Source organism: Orycteropus afer, unplaced genomic scaffold (genome assembly GCF_000298275.1).
Source record: "Orycteropus afer afer isolate SDZICR_OR568_19922 unplaced genomic scaffold, OryAfe1.0 scaffold00072, whole genome shotgun sequence".
In the NCBI taxonomy this organism is placed as follows: Eukaryota; Metazoa; Chordata; class Mammalia; order Tubulidentata; family Orycteropodidae; genus Orycteropus; species Orycteropus afer.
Window position 1 is genome coordinate 614,841 of NW_006921659.1, and position 13,614 is coordinate 628,454.

Here is a 13,614-nt window from a genome sequence, read left to right on the forward strand (position 1 = left end):
CAAACCCACCATGGACATGCCTCCGCAACCCCTCACTGGGTGGCGAAAACAAAACTGTAGCCTAAGTGGTTATTGGTCATTTCTCATGAATGAAGGAGGTTTCTTTTTAAGAAGTGAAATGACTTCTGAGCTGTTGATTCACTGCCCACAGGGACATTTTTGAGCGGAGGCTTTCTAGCCTCAGTCGAAATTTGCATACAGCTCCACTTCCTGCTTCAGAGCCTGTTCTACTACTTACCTGGGTCGGGAGAGGGCGGAGGGGGGCCGAGAGCGACCTAAGGCGGGGAGAGAGAGAGAGAGAGAGAGAGAGAGCGCGAGCGACCACCCTCTAGACCGGGTCAGGCTGTCCGTGGGGATTCTAGGTAAGTTATTCAGAGCTGTCGCCTGCCCAATCTTATTTCTTATCCACTGACCCATTTTCCAAAACACTTTGTTTTCTCTTGATACTGAAATGATGTCTTTCCTCCCCTCCGCCTTCCTCTCCCCTCCTTGAACTTGTTCGTGTAGAGATCAGCTCCGGATGAAAAAATGACTGTCAACTTTTCTGCTGTGAGAAAATGTTGGTGGTTTAATATTTCAGACAGGCGAGCAGAGATTAACCCCTTGAGGGGAGGAGGCCACATACTAAATATCTACGCTGCCTAGGAACCATTTGTTGGGGGACTTAGTGTCCCTGTAAGTTTTGATCAAGAATGTCCCCCACCCCCTTCTCCACGGAGGGAGCCGCGGATGGCAAGGGTTATGTAATTGGCTTCCAGCCCCAGAACACGTCAGTGGCAGCGATGGAAGGAAAACTCCCATGTTTTCTTCGTCCCTGTTTCATACAGGGAGGGGGAAAAAATCAGCACCACGTTCTTGGGCCGGGAGTTCTGGTCATCTCAGTGCTGGCTGTGAGGCGCCTTCTCAGCTCCTCTCCCGAGGCCCTCCACCCCTTTCAAGCAACCTAGGCTTTTGCTGGCGCTGCATAGAGCCTTTAGGGAGAACAAGAGGTGAATAGCTATTACTTGATCTTAGAAGCTTCATGTGACTTTCAAGTTCAAGATGGTCTCTTAGAATACGAATAATATTTTCTTCTTCTTCTTCTTCTTCTCCTTCTCATGTTATTATTATTACTATTGTAAAGGAAGGGGGAAATAAAGAGACAAAGCAAATAATAAAAAGAGGACAAGAAACTTGCTTTCAGGTTCTCACTCCCTTGCTGGCTCTGTGACTTGGGTGATTCACTTTGGTTTCCCGAAGCCCAGATTTCATCAACAGAAAAATGGGGGAGGGCGGTTAGAGACTAATATGATTATGTCTAAATTCCCTAGAAACTAAACCAGGCTAGGATAATGTGAGGGATACCCAGAGGGCTAGCCATGATGGCTGGTCTTAGCAGACTCGGTATTGTTTACTAATTGTTCATATCTGTTCATTCCATCTCCTGCTACTAGATGGTTAGCCCCTTGAGGAAAGGGACTTTGTTTTCACAATACTTTTCCATTCCCCCAGCACCCAGCATACTAGCGAACTCCTGAGAGCTGTTTGTGGTCATTCCTCATAAACTTTGACTTACTAGGAATTTTACTAATGTACTCTCAAAGCAAAAGGTAAAGTTACAGTCAGGGCAAAAAGCTGGGGGAGGCTGGATTGCCACGTGGCTAGGCAGGAAAGCTGCTCAGAGTTCAGGCTTTATTACTGAACTTGCTACATAGGAGAAAGGAGCTCTGGTAGCACCGTGGTTAGGGCACTGGGCTGCTAACCAAAAGGTCAGTGGTTCAAACCTACCAGCTGCTCTATGGGAGAAAGATGAGGCAGTCTGCTTCCATAAGGATTTATAGCCTTGGCAACCATATGGGGGTCGCTATGAGTTGGAATTGACTGGGTGACTGGGTTTTACATAGGAGAAAACAGGGTGTTTCTTGAATTAGGTCACGTCCCATTTGGGTTACCCAGGAAGAATCGTCCTGGGTATTTGCCTATAGATCAAGCCAGGCCAGAGGACCAGCAGACAAGCTTAGCTCCAGAAGCGGCATGACCAGCTTAGCTGGAGTTGGAACCCACTCCTGGCTATACTAGTTACTCTGTAGGGGGACTTTAATATGAAGTGAAAGGAAACTTAAACACGTGCCGATCCCACGTAAGGGTGATGACCGTGAGTAGATGGCAAATGCACAGGATCCTTAATGTTTTCCAAGCCACTACTTTGACAAATTATTATTGTTTATCTTGGGCAATTACTAGGCTATGACTGACTGGGATGGGCTGATTCAGGGCTTTCAGTATTGCTAAGCCATTTCTGGTAGCGTAGTGCCTAAGGTATTTGACCTTTAACCAGAAGGCTGGCGGTTCAAATCCACCAGACACTCCTCAGAAGGAAGCTGGGGCAATCAATCTACTTCTGTAGTGGTACTGCCTCGGAAACCCAAGGAGGGGTCGCTGTGAGTTGGGTCTGACTCGACAGCACATAACAACAACAACAAGCCATTTCTGTGTGACAGTAAGGTCCCTTAGTATAAGGCCCATGTCAAAGAACCCCTGGTGGCACAATAGTTAAGCATTTGGCTGCTAACTGAAAGGTTGGTGGTTTGAAACCACCCAGGCTCCGTAGAAGAAAGGCCAGCCGTACTGCTTTTGTAAAGCTTAAACCCATAGCCATAGAGCTGATTACAACTCATAGTGACCCTATAGAACAGAGTACAGCTGTCCCACGGAGTCCCATAGCTGTCCCAGAGTTTCCAAGGATGTAATCTGTATGGAAGTAGAGTGCCACATCTTCGTGGAGCAGATAGTGATTTGAACCACTGGCCTTGTGGTTAGCAGCCAAGAGCTTAACCACTGCACCAACATGGCTCCTTCTTGTATAGATTACAGCCAAGAAACCACTCCGGGGCAGTTCTGTTCTGTCACATGGGGTTGCAATGAGTTGAAAATTGACTTGGCAGCACCTAACAACAATGTGGTCCTTGTCACTCTGTTAGGTTTTTCTATCTATCCTCCTAGGGGAAGAGGAGTGGAATTTCAAAATGTTTTACCTATAATGAGTTACTGATTTTATTTCCAAGTGACAGTGAACCATTATCTGAAATCAGGCTAACTGTTGTTTGGCTGTCAGCCTTAAATGCCACTCCACAGTCATTTCTAATCCCAGGTCATCCCACTGATGGAGCATTATAAGAATGGATAATGTGGTCACTCTGCTGTGTTCATTGTGTGGGGTGGGAGGACTAGGAGTGAAGTCTGGGTGATGTACCAACATGATGGGGAGAAAGGTTCTGAACTCTGTGATACTTGTTTTTAGAGGGTACATAGACAGAAAATGTTAAAGACAGCCTCTCTCAGGATTAAGGAGTTAGAGGCTCTCAAACACTAAAAATAAAAGAAGAGGAGGAGGCAGTCAGATCTGCGGGCATTCTTTTAAAGGACGCTTGGAAAGATAGATTCTAGGGGATAGTTTGTCTAAATTAAATCTATGTTTTACACATCACAGAATGGAAATTTCAGAAATATCCTGAATTCAAATCATTTTTCTGCTGCAGGCAATTTTAGATTAGTCTGTAAAAACATATATGAGTTGTAGGCCACCACTGCAGAAAAAAGAAGGGGGGAAAAAAAGCACAGATGAGGCACATTAAACTTTAAATTCCTTTCAGATCCCACGAAATGACCCTTAATGTTTAATCACATTTCCTTATCAAAACAATCCTGTAGTCCTTCCGTGAGAAAGCATCTGGGGGTTGGAATCAAGGGGCTTTCCCCCTGGGCCTCTCCCATTTCTTCCCAATGTGTTGTCACCGAAGTATTTTTAGCTCATAAAACCCAGGATATCCTTTTTGCCTCAGATATTCTTTGCCTCTCGTGCCCAGCAGGCCCCCTACTTGCCCACATGTGCTTCACTGCCTGACTGCTCACTTGTTCTGTGCCTGTGTGTGTGTGTGTGTGTTTGTGCACAGTGTATGTACACAGACCTTCCTGGGGACCAGAAGGTGTAAATAGACTGAGGGAGGGTGGACTTTTCACACAGTGGCCTTTACAGCTGTGCCAGCTAGGCTTGGTTCAACAGTTGATGTTGCTATTTGTTGCCTTTGAGTCATTTCTGAGGAGCTCTGGTGGCATGGTGGATAAGGCGTTTGTCTGCTACCTGGAAGGTCAGCAGTTCAAACCCACCAGCCGCTCCATAGAAGGAAGATGGGGCGATCTTCTTCCATAGAGATTTACAGCCTTGGAAACCCAGTGGGGGTCGCTATGAGTGTGCAAGATGAAACTTCTCTCCATAGGATTTTCAAGACTAACCTTTCAGGAGCAGATGGCCTGGCCTGTCTCCCCAGGCACCTCTAGGTGGGTTCAAACAGCCAACCTTTTGGCCAGCAGTTGAGCGCTTACCCATTTGCACTGCACAGGGACTCCTTGGTTTCCTGATAAGGCTGCTGAAATCAAGCTATTTGGGAGTGGTGGGACTGACTTGAACCCCCACCTCCTCCCTCCATTCCCCATCCCCACATCTTGCAACCCTCTCCTCAACCACACAAACTAGGCTGGCTGGGTTCTTGACAGCTCCCTCAGCGATGAAGGGAACTTGGCTCTGCTCTTCCCTCATTGTTTTACTGCACTCAGGGTTGCAGTGTTATTCCTTCTTCCTTACTCAGGGTCAACAGGTCTCCTCTTATCTCTGAACTTTCTTCCTGCTGCGTGCTGTCTGCCCAGACTCCTGGAGAACTGGCTTTACCTTAAAACTCTCTTGCCTTTTGCCCATCTCACTTCTTTCCCTGTTCTTCCAACTGCCCCTTCTCATATCCAGTAATACATAACAACCACAATTTAAATAAATCTCCCACATCAATAAGGGGCAAATTAAAAAAAAGTTTCCTTCAAGGTTTCCCCACCGTCCCCCTCTTCTGCTTTGCCTCTCTGCCTTTTCATCCCTTCCTCTTCTTTATCTGCTTCTTCCTCTTGAGACCTGTTTTAATTTCATGCAGGAACTTACAGAATGACCACAAATGGATGGTTTTAAAGAATGAAAATTTATTTTCACACAGTTCAGAAGGCTACAAGACCAGATTCAGGGCACCAGCTCTAGGGAGAGGCCCCCCTCTCTCTGCTCTCAGGGAGGCGACTTGTCTCAGCTTCTGTAACCCTGGAGGCCCCGGTTCCCTGGCAATCTACTCATGACATCTATCTTTCCCCCATTTGTCCCTCCTTGCTTCTGTATCTAATTTTTTTAGACCTCAAAAGTGATTGTTGTTGTTGTTGTTGTTGTTAAGTGCCTTCAAGTCAGACCCATTCATAGTGACCCCTCCTTGGGTTTCCAAGGCAGTATCACTACGGAAGTAGATTGCCCCATCTTCCTTCTGAGGAGTGGCTGGTGGGTTTGAACCGCCAGCCTTCTGGTTAGCAGTCAAGTGCCTTAGGCACTATGGTACCAGAGCTCAAAAGTGATTAGATTGAGACAAACTTTACACTGATATGAGCTCATTAACACAAAGAAAACCTTATTCCCAAATAGGATTACAAACACAGGTTTAGGGGTTAGGATTTCAACACGTATTTTCGGGGGACCCATTTAAATCCACAACACTACCCCTTCCTCTCCTTCACTCCGTGGCCTGGATTGAATTAGGGATCACAAATGTGTAGTTCGAGAAACCTTATTTATATACATATAAATACATGGGCTGGTTTGAGGTTGTTCTCTAAATGTTTATTACCAACTTGCTACGTGGTAGTCAGTTTGTTCCCATTAGTCCACCTCATCCTCGGTTAGCAGCTCCGAGAAGCCTCAGCGCAAACGTCTTCAGAAGCAGATCAGGTCATGCTGCTCTGCCAGGTCATGCTGCTCTGCCGTCAGCCCCATGTGAGTCTTACTGTGCAGGGTCATGTTCACGGGTAGAGAACGCTCTCTTGTCTCCAGGGCTCACGACTGTATCAAATCCGCTGGCAAACCAAATGGAAGAACTTCTCTGTCTGGGAAGTTCTGCAAGGAAATTTGGAAGTATTTGTTCACTGGGGTTTGAATCTGAGCCAAAGAGTTCACTCAAAACCAACCTTCCACTAAGCAAACCAGTGTTAGGAAAATTTGCATGCATTTGGGCAGTAAACAAAGAACACTAATGAGTTTAAAGATTTTTCTTTTTTCTTTTTTTTAAATCTATGGCTTTTAGCCACTTACGGAAAAAATTACTCTCTGGGGAATGAGGTAAGGCCTTGAGAATCTGTAATTAGAAGTATCTGATCCAAATTAGATCTGAGGATCTTCCCAACTATAAATATATATATTCATGTATTTATTACGTCTACCTGAAATATGAATGTTGTGTGTCTATGTTGTTGTTGTTGTTATGTGCCATCGAGTCAAACCCGACTCATAGCGACCCCTCCTTGGGTTTCCGAGGCAGTATCACTACGGAAGTAGGATTGCCCAACCTTCCTTCTGAGGAGTGGCTGGTAGGGCTCTTTAACCCTACTGTTAACCAAAAGAATGCTTCAAAAAAAAAAAAAAAAGAAAAAGAAAGTCCAAGCAGTTTGTGAATACCCAGTCTTGATTATTTAGGAGCTGATAGTGGTGTAGTGGATAAGACATTTGGCTGCTAACTAGAAGGTCAGTGGTTCAAACCCACCAGCTGCTCTGTAGGAGGAAGATGAGGCCAGCTACTTCCATAAAGATTTACAGCCTTGGAAACCCAATGGGGGTCGCTATGAGTTGGAATCAACTCAATGGCAGTGGGTCGGTTGGTTGGTAGTGTGGTTTATTAATTACTTAGGCTGCTCACTCCTGCCCTTCCTCTATTTCATGCTACACTATTTGTCTTCTTCCAGGGACATAACACCTTCATTAAATCCCATCCGTCCTTGCCTCAGAGGCGTCCCTGGGAAGATAACCCCTCTCTAGATTCATCACCATTTATCATCATCCTTTCTTTGTGCTCTGTCAACCAGTTTTCAATTTATTTTGAATTCAGTTTATGATTAAAATTTAATGAGATCCAATCAAGTGCTTTTCTCAAATCAAGATGCCACTGCTGTCTCACCCATATCCTCTATTGTAATAGCTTGCAGGAAAGCTGCCACCATAGGTTTCTAGGCTGGCACTTCCTCATGCAACACAGGGGCGGTGTCCAAGCCTGCAGAGCTTCAAGGTAAATGGCTCTGAAACATAGTCATCCTAGAAGCTTTGAGCAGTTAGTGGTTCCCTTCAACCCTAGTCCCTTTAGTGCCCCTCTCAAATCGTGGTCATTGTTCTCGTTGAGAGATAAGCAGTTCAGGGCAGAGGCTCTGGGGCTCTAATGCTTGGGTTTGAATCCCAGTGATGCTCCTTACTAGCCATGTGACCTTGGGAAAGTTACTTAACTTCCCTGTGCCTCAGTTTCCCTGCCTTTAAAATGAGACTGGCAGTAGTGGTTATCAAATAGGGCACTATAAGGATGAAATAAGTTAATACATATAAAGCACTTGGAACAACATGTGACACATAGTTAGTATTCAGTTAATGTTAACAATTATTGCCAGCTAAGGGAAAGATAGAAGCTCTGGTAGCCTAGTGCCTAAGGCATTTGACTGCTAATCAGAAGGCTGGTAGTTCAATTCCACTAGCCACCCCTCGGAAGGAAGATTGAGCAATCTACTTCTGTAGTGATACCGCCTCAGAAACCCAAGGAGGGGTCACTATGAGTTGGGTCTGACTCAACGGCAGTGAGAAGGGAAAGGTATCTTAAGTATATTCATTTCATTAGGTTTGTGTTTTGATTTGTCAGTATAATCTGAATCAGAGTTGGCAAACCAGTACCCTCAAACCAAAGGGGCCTGTGGCCTGCCTGGTTTTTGTATTATTATTTTTGTATCATTTTGCCCATTGTTAAGGACGAGTCCTTGGGTTAAGCTTTCAGCTGCTAACTGAAAGGTTGGTGGTTTGAGTTCACCCAGAGGTGCCCAGGAGGAAAGGCCTGATGAGCTCCTTCCAAAAGATAAACCATTGTAAACCCTTGAGGGCAGCTCCACTCTGACGTCAACACATGGGGTTACCATGAGACAGAACCAATCTGAGAGCCACTCGTTCTTTTGAAAATGCTTGAGATGGTTTTTAAGGCATTCTGGTGGTTAGTGGTTAAAGCATTTGGCTGTTAACCACAAAGTTTGCTGGTTTGAACCTATCAGCTGCTCCATAGAAAAAAGATGAGGCAGTCTGCTTCTGTAAAGTTTTACAGCTTTGGAAACCCCATGGGGGTCGCTATGAGTCGGAATTGACTCAATGGCAGTGAGTTTGGTTTTTGATTTTTGGAAAATGTTTTTTACATTTTGAAAAGGATTTAAAACTTAGAGAAAAATGCAGAATAAGACAATACAAAGCCTCAATTATTTACTGTCTAACCCTTTACAGAAAAACTTTGCCAATCTCTGATCTGTATTGTTCTATGGAAAGGGCTAGGAGATCTGTAGGCTTGATTTGCCTTCAGCAATCCCATTACGTGGTTTTGGGAAAGCTGCCTAATGTGTTGAAACCTCTTTAAAAAGGAATGGTAAAGTGGTTCTGTTTCCCCGACTTGTGGCCTAGGCTTGTTCTAAAGACCAAATAAGGTGATGTGTATCAAATATGCTGGAAATGACTGAAGTACCTGTATGTTAAAAGATGCTTCTCATACATTAAAAAACTAAAAATCAAACCCAATGCCATCGAGTTGATTCCAACTCATAGTGACCCCCATTGGGTTTCCAAGACTGTAAATCTTAGTGGAATTTGATTACCTCATCTTCCTCCCACAGGGCAGCTGGTGGGTTTGAACTGCCAACCTTCTGCTTAGCAGCCAAATGCTTTACCCACTACATCACCAGAGCCACCAGCCCCATACTTTAGGATTATATAACGCCATTAACATGTCTCTGGAAGTTGCAAATAGTTAAGCACTAGGCTGCTAACCTGTAGGTTGGCTTTCAGGTCTACCTAGGGGTATCTCAAACGAAGGCTTGGCATTCTACTTTCTGAAAGATCAGCCATTGAAAACCCTGAGGAGCACCGTTCTACTCTGACACAGAGGAAGTCACTAGGAGTAAGGGTTGAGTCTGCAGTAACTGGTTTGCTTTAGTACTAGTAGCATCAGGTATAAAGCCAGTTAACCTAGTCTGGAAAAAGAGCCACATAGCTAAATCACTTCTTACAGTAGAAATAATGCATAACAAATTAGCCATTTTTTTTTTTTTTAGCACTTGATATGGCCCAGGCTCTATATTCAGCACTTTATTCACATCTTCTTTTATCTTTACAACACCCCTATGGGGCAAGCATTTCCATTTTTCCCCTTTTACATATGAGAAAAGTGAGGCTCGGGGAAATGAAATAATCCACTCACATAGCTGGCAGAGAACGAATTTAAGTCTATGGAGTCTGAATCCAGAGCCTGTGCATTTAAGTACTGCATATTTTTCCACATCCTAGAAATATGTGGTGATTCAGGATAACGCCACCTGGAAGCCAGCGCCACAGTGGCTCTGAATGTGGACATTAGATCTGTTACGTGTGCCCTGCGAGAGGCTTGTTTCCCACATAGGCCAGGTTGCCACCTAATGGATCTGCAGAAACAGGTGGGGATGATGAGAAGATAAGAAACTTTTCGATGAACTGTGAGATCACTAAGATAGTGTTGTGATGACGAATAGAATCTGTTTCAAGAAACTAATCATTTCAGTCAGGATGTGCTGAAGGAAGAAAGGTTGCCGGAAACAGATATGGCAAAACTGTAAGAGTTAGAGGCAGCTCAGGGGGTTGACTGAGAGCTGTGTGCAGAAAAAGAAAGCAAGAAAGGGTGAGTGCCTGGGAAATTCTGTGAATGGGACACCAAGGGAACATTGCCACACGGGATGTCAAGGCTCTCTGACATCTGGATAAGATTTTATCTCAAAACCAGGCTACTCTGGGAGTAGAGGAGCCCAGAGAAATGGCTAAAGTCTGAGTAATCAGAAAGGAAGCCGAGAGAGAGAGAGAGAGACTTGAAGGGAGAGAAACTGATAGACAGATTTGAAAAGAGGTACTGGTTAGAAGCCAAGGGCTGGAACAATAACTCAGTCCAAAAGGCACCAAGATTCCAGAGAAGAGAAACTCCGTCTTTTGTTGTCAATTTAGAACAATTGAGAACCAGACTCATGGGCAACTATTCAGTCTAATTGTACGTGCCTGGGACTAGCCCTCCATCACCAGCTGCGTGCACTCTCTCCACCCCAGGCAAATGTTCTCACCCTCTGCTACGTGGAAGTTTTTATTTTAAGGTACATAGAGTTTCGCTCTATTTTTAGTAGTCTCGGGAGTTCCTTGTTCATATTAGTTCTCAATTTTTGTGTACATCAGAATCACTAGTGGGGCTTTTCCTTTTCTTTTAAAAATATTTTATTTATTATATACATATATATATATATATATATGCAGAGAAAACCAAACCCACTGCCATTGAGTCGATTCCGACTCACAACGACCTCACTGGATTTCCAAGGCTGTAAATCTTTATGGAAGTAGATCACTTCATCTTCCTCCCGTGGAGCAGCTTGCGGGTTTAAACCATTGACCTTCTGGTTAGCAGCCAAATGTCTTACCCACTATACCACCAGAACTCCATATATATATATACATATCTGTGTATGTATATATATATATATGTATGTGTATATATATATATATATAAGGAGCACTTGATACAAAATTGTAAGGTACTAAATGCTGTGAATAGCAAGTCCCCCTCCTACCCTAGTTCCCGGTCACCTGGTTCCCTTCCCCGAAGCAACCACTGTCCCTATTTATCATGAGATGGCTTATGCACTGGACACATTATTCTACTCTTTAATTTTTCTTTCTTTTTTTTTTTTCCACTTAATAAATCTTGGAAACACATCAATCCACACCAAACTTCATTCATTTTAAAGGATGCAGAACATTCATTATATGGCTGTCCAGCTGTTGTGAAGATGAGAATGTTTTTAGCACATGTGGGTGATTTCTAGTTGTTGCTATTAAAAACGTTGCCACAGTGCCTGTCTTGGAAACCTTCTCATGTTACATAGTACGCACAAACCTGTAGAGGAAATTCCTAGAAGTGAAATGACTAGGTAAAAAAAAAAAAAACAAACTCACTGCTGTCAAGTCGGATCCGACTCATTGCAACCCCTCCTTGGGTTTCTGAGGCAACATCACTACGGAAGTAGATTGCCCAATCTTTTTTTTTCATGGTTATTGCCATATTGTACATATTATACTCCTCTTGGCGAAGCAGAAGGAGACTTGGTGGCGCAATGGCTAAGCACTCAGCTGCTAACTGAAAGGTTGGTGTTTGAACCCTTCAGCCATTCACAGGAGAAAGAGGAAACAATTTGCTTGTGTAAAGATTGGACCCTTGGAAACCCTATGGGGGCAGTTCTAACTCTATCATATAGGGTCACTATGAATCAGAATTGACTCAAGGGCAACGGGTTTGGTTTTGGGTTTTGGGAAAATAGGGGAGAATCTGTTTAGTTGTGGGACTTATTTTTAAAAAATGCATGGAAGTCCGGGTGCCATTTCGGAATCTCTAGAGCAGGGGGCTTGGGGATCTGCATTTATTCAGAAATGGGCCATGGGCCATGAGACTCTTGAGTTTCTCTGCTCTCTAGCCTCGTCCTGCCTGCAGGGACTGCCCCAGTGCAGCAGACCAGCAGTAGTTGGCAGGCCTCGGCTTTTCCCAGGCGTCTGCAGCTGGGCATTCCTGCTGAGGAGTGCTGAGGGCGCTGCAGCCCTGGGCTCACGGGTTCTGACTGGCAGGTCTGCTTCACCCTCTCGGCCATGGCTGGAAAATTGGGCTTTCCCACTTAAGTCCAGATGCCCCATGTCTTAGGGACTGGAGCACGGACTATGCTGGGGTTACAAGCATGTGAGCAGCCCCTGGAAAAGGCCTGGAATACAACAGGGAAAAACAGAAATGGTTAGGAGTGGTGAGATACCGAATGAGTTTTTAAAATTGTAGTATTTTTACAACTTAAAAAAAAAACCCAGTTGCCATTGATTCAACTGCAACTCATGATGACTCATGATGACTCATGTGTTTCAGGGGGTTTCCAATGGCTGACTTTTTGGAAATAGATACCCAAGCCTTTCTTCCCAGGTACCTGTGGGTGGACTCAGACCTCCATCATTTCAGTTAGCAATCGACGCATTAAGCTTCGTACCACCTCGGGACTCGCATTAAAGACCAAAAAAATCAGAGTACCGTCGCTGACCAAGTCCGCTCATCTCCCCTTGGCCCTCTATTGTGGTAACTGTGTGTATCTATTCTCCGTGACACCTCAGGAGAGTTGGCAGGGTTGGCCTTGGGATGCTTCATTGTGCCAGAATGGTCTGTGTGGGTTGCTGCAGGAATGCCCCGCTCTGTGTTGTTCTGGGCAAAACCCTAAGGATACATGAACCAAGCTTCCTGCCTGTCTGGAGCGGAACAGCAGATGTTCTCATGGCACTGGGCGGTGGAATTACCTTTATTCTGCAAGTGAGCATACTGGTCAGCCCTGCCCATAGGCAGGACACCTTGGGCATGGCTCAAGCCTACGTCAGGGGCCTGGCACTTAGTGGGCACTTAAAAATATTTAAGAGAGGAAGAAAAGGAAAAAGGGGAAAGGGTCACCCATAAGGTTTAATTTTAAGAAGCTGAGAATTAAGCCCATCAAATACTCCTAGCCCATGGCGACTGACATTTTCCCTGTCGATTCAGTGGTCCTTCCAGCTACACTGATCTGTCCCCTCTGAAATAGCCATCAATCATGTATTCATTCAACAATTCTTTATTGAACACCTACTGAATGCCAGAGGAGCTCTGGTGGTACAGTGCCTAAGGTTGACTGCTAACCAGAAGGCTGGAGGTTCAAACCCAGAAGCCACTCCTCAGAAGGAAGGTTGGGCAGTCTACTTCCATAGAGATACTGCCTCAGAAACCCAAGGAGGGGTCGCTATGAGTCGGGTCCAACTCAATGGCACATAACAACAACAATAAACTGAGTGCCAGGTTCAGTTCTGTGTTCTGGGAATACAGCTATGAATAGAAAGGTGAAAAATCATGCCTTCTTGAAGTTTACATTCTTAGGGGAGTGGGGAAGAGAGAAAAGAAACAAACAAGTAGGTTTGTTGGTGCCAACTGCTAGAGGAGGCAATGCAGAGAAGGGAGGTAGAAGGTAGGAGGAGTCTGGTACAAAAACTTGAGAGACAGTGACAGGGAGATCTCCCTGAGAAGGTGACAGCTGAGTAAGGACCTGAAGGAGGAAGGAGGCAAGCCATGAAGATAGCCAGAGAGAGTGTTCTAAGAAGAGAGAATAGCAAAGTCAGAGGCCCTGAAGTTAAGTCTTTGGTTTCTGTTATGTTCGTTTTCTCTCTTGAGCTGGATTGCACGCAACTTGAAGATAGGAATAATGATTTGAGAAAGAATTTTGATTGCCTTCTAGAAAGTATAGTATTTTACTCTTCAGTTTGTGCAAGTTCTGCAAGGTGAACACTCTGCTCCTTTTTTTTTATTAGCTTCCTCTGAGCCCTTGAAGGCCCTTCGGCTAGAAAAGTAGAATTTACAACTGCATCCCCCCTACCCCTCCCAGGGTAGCATGTCTAAGGTTTTTACATTTAAAAACCTGGGGAGAATGTAAATGGTT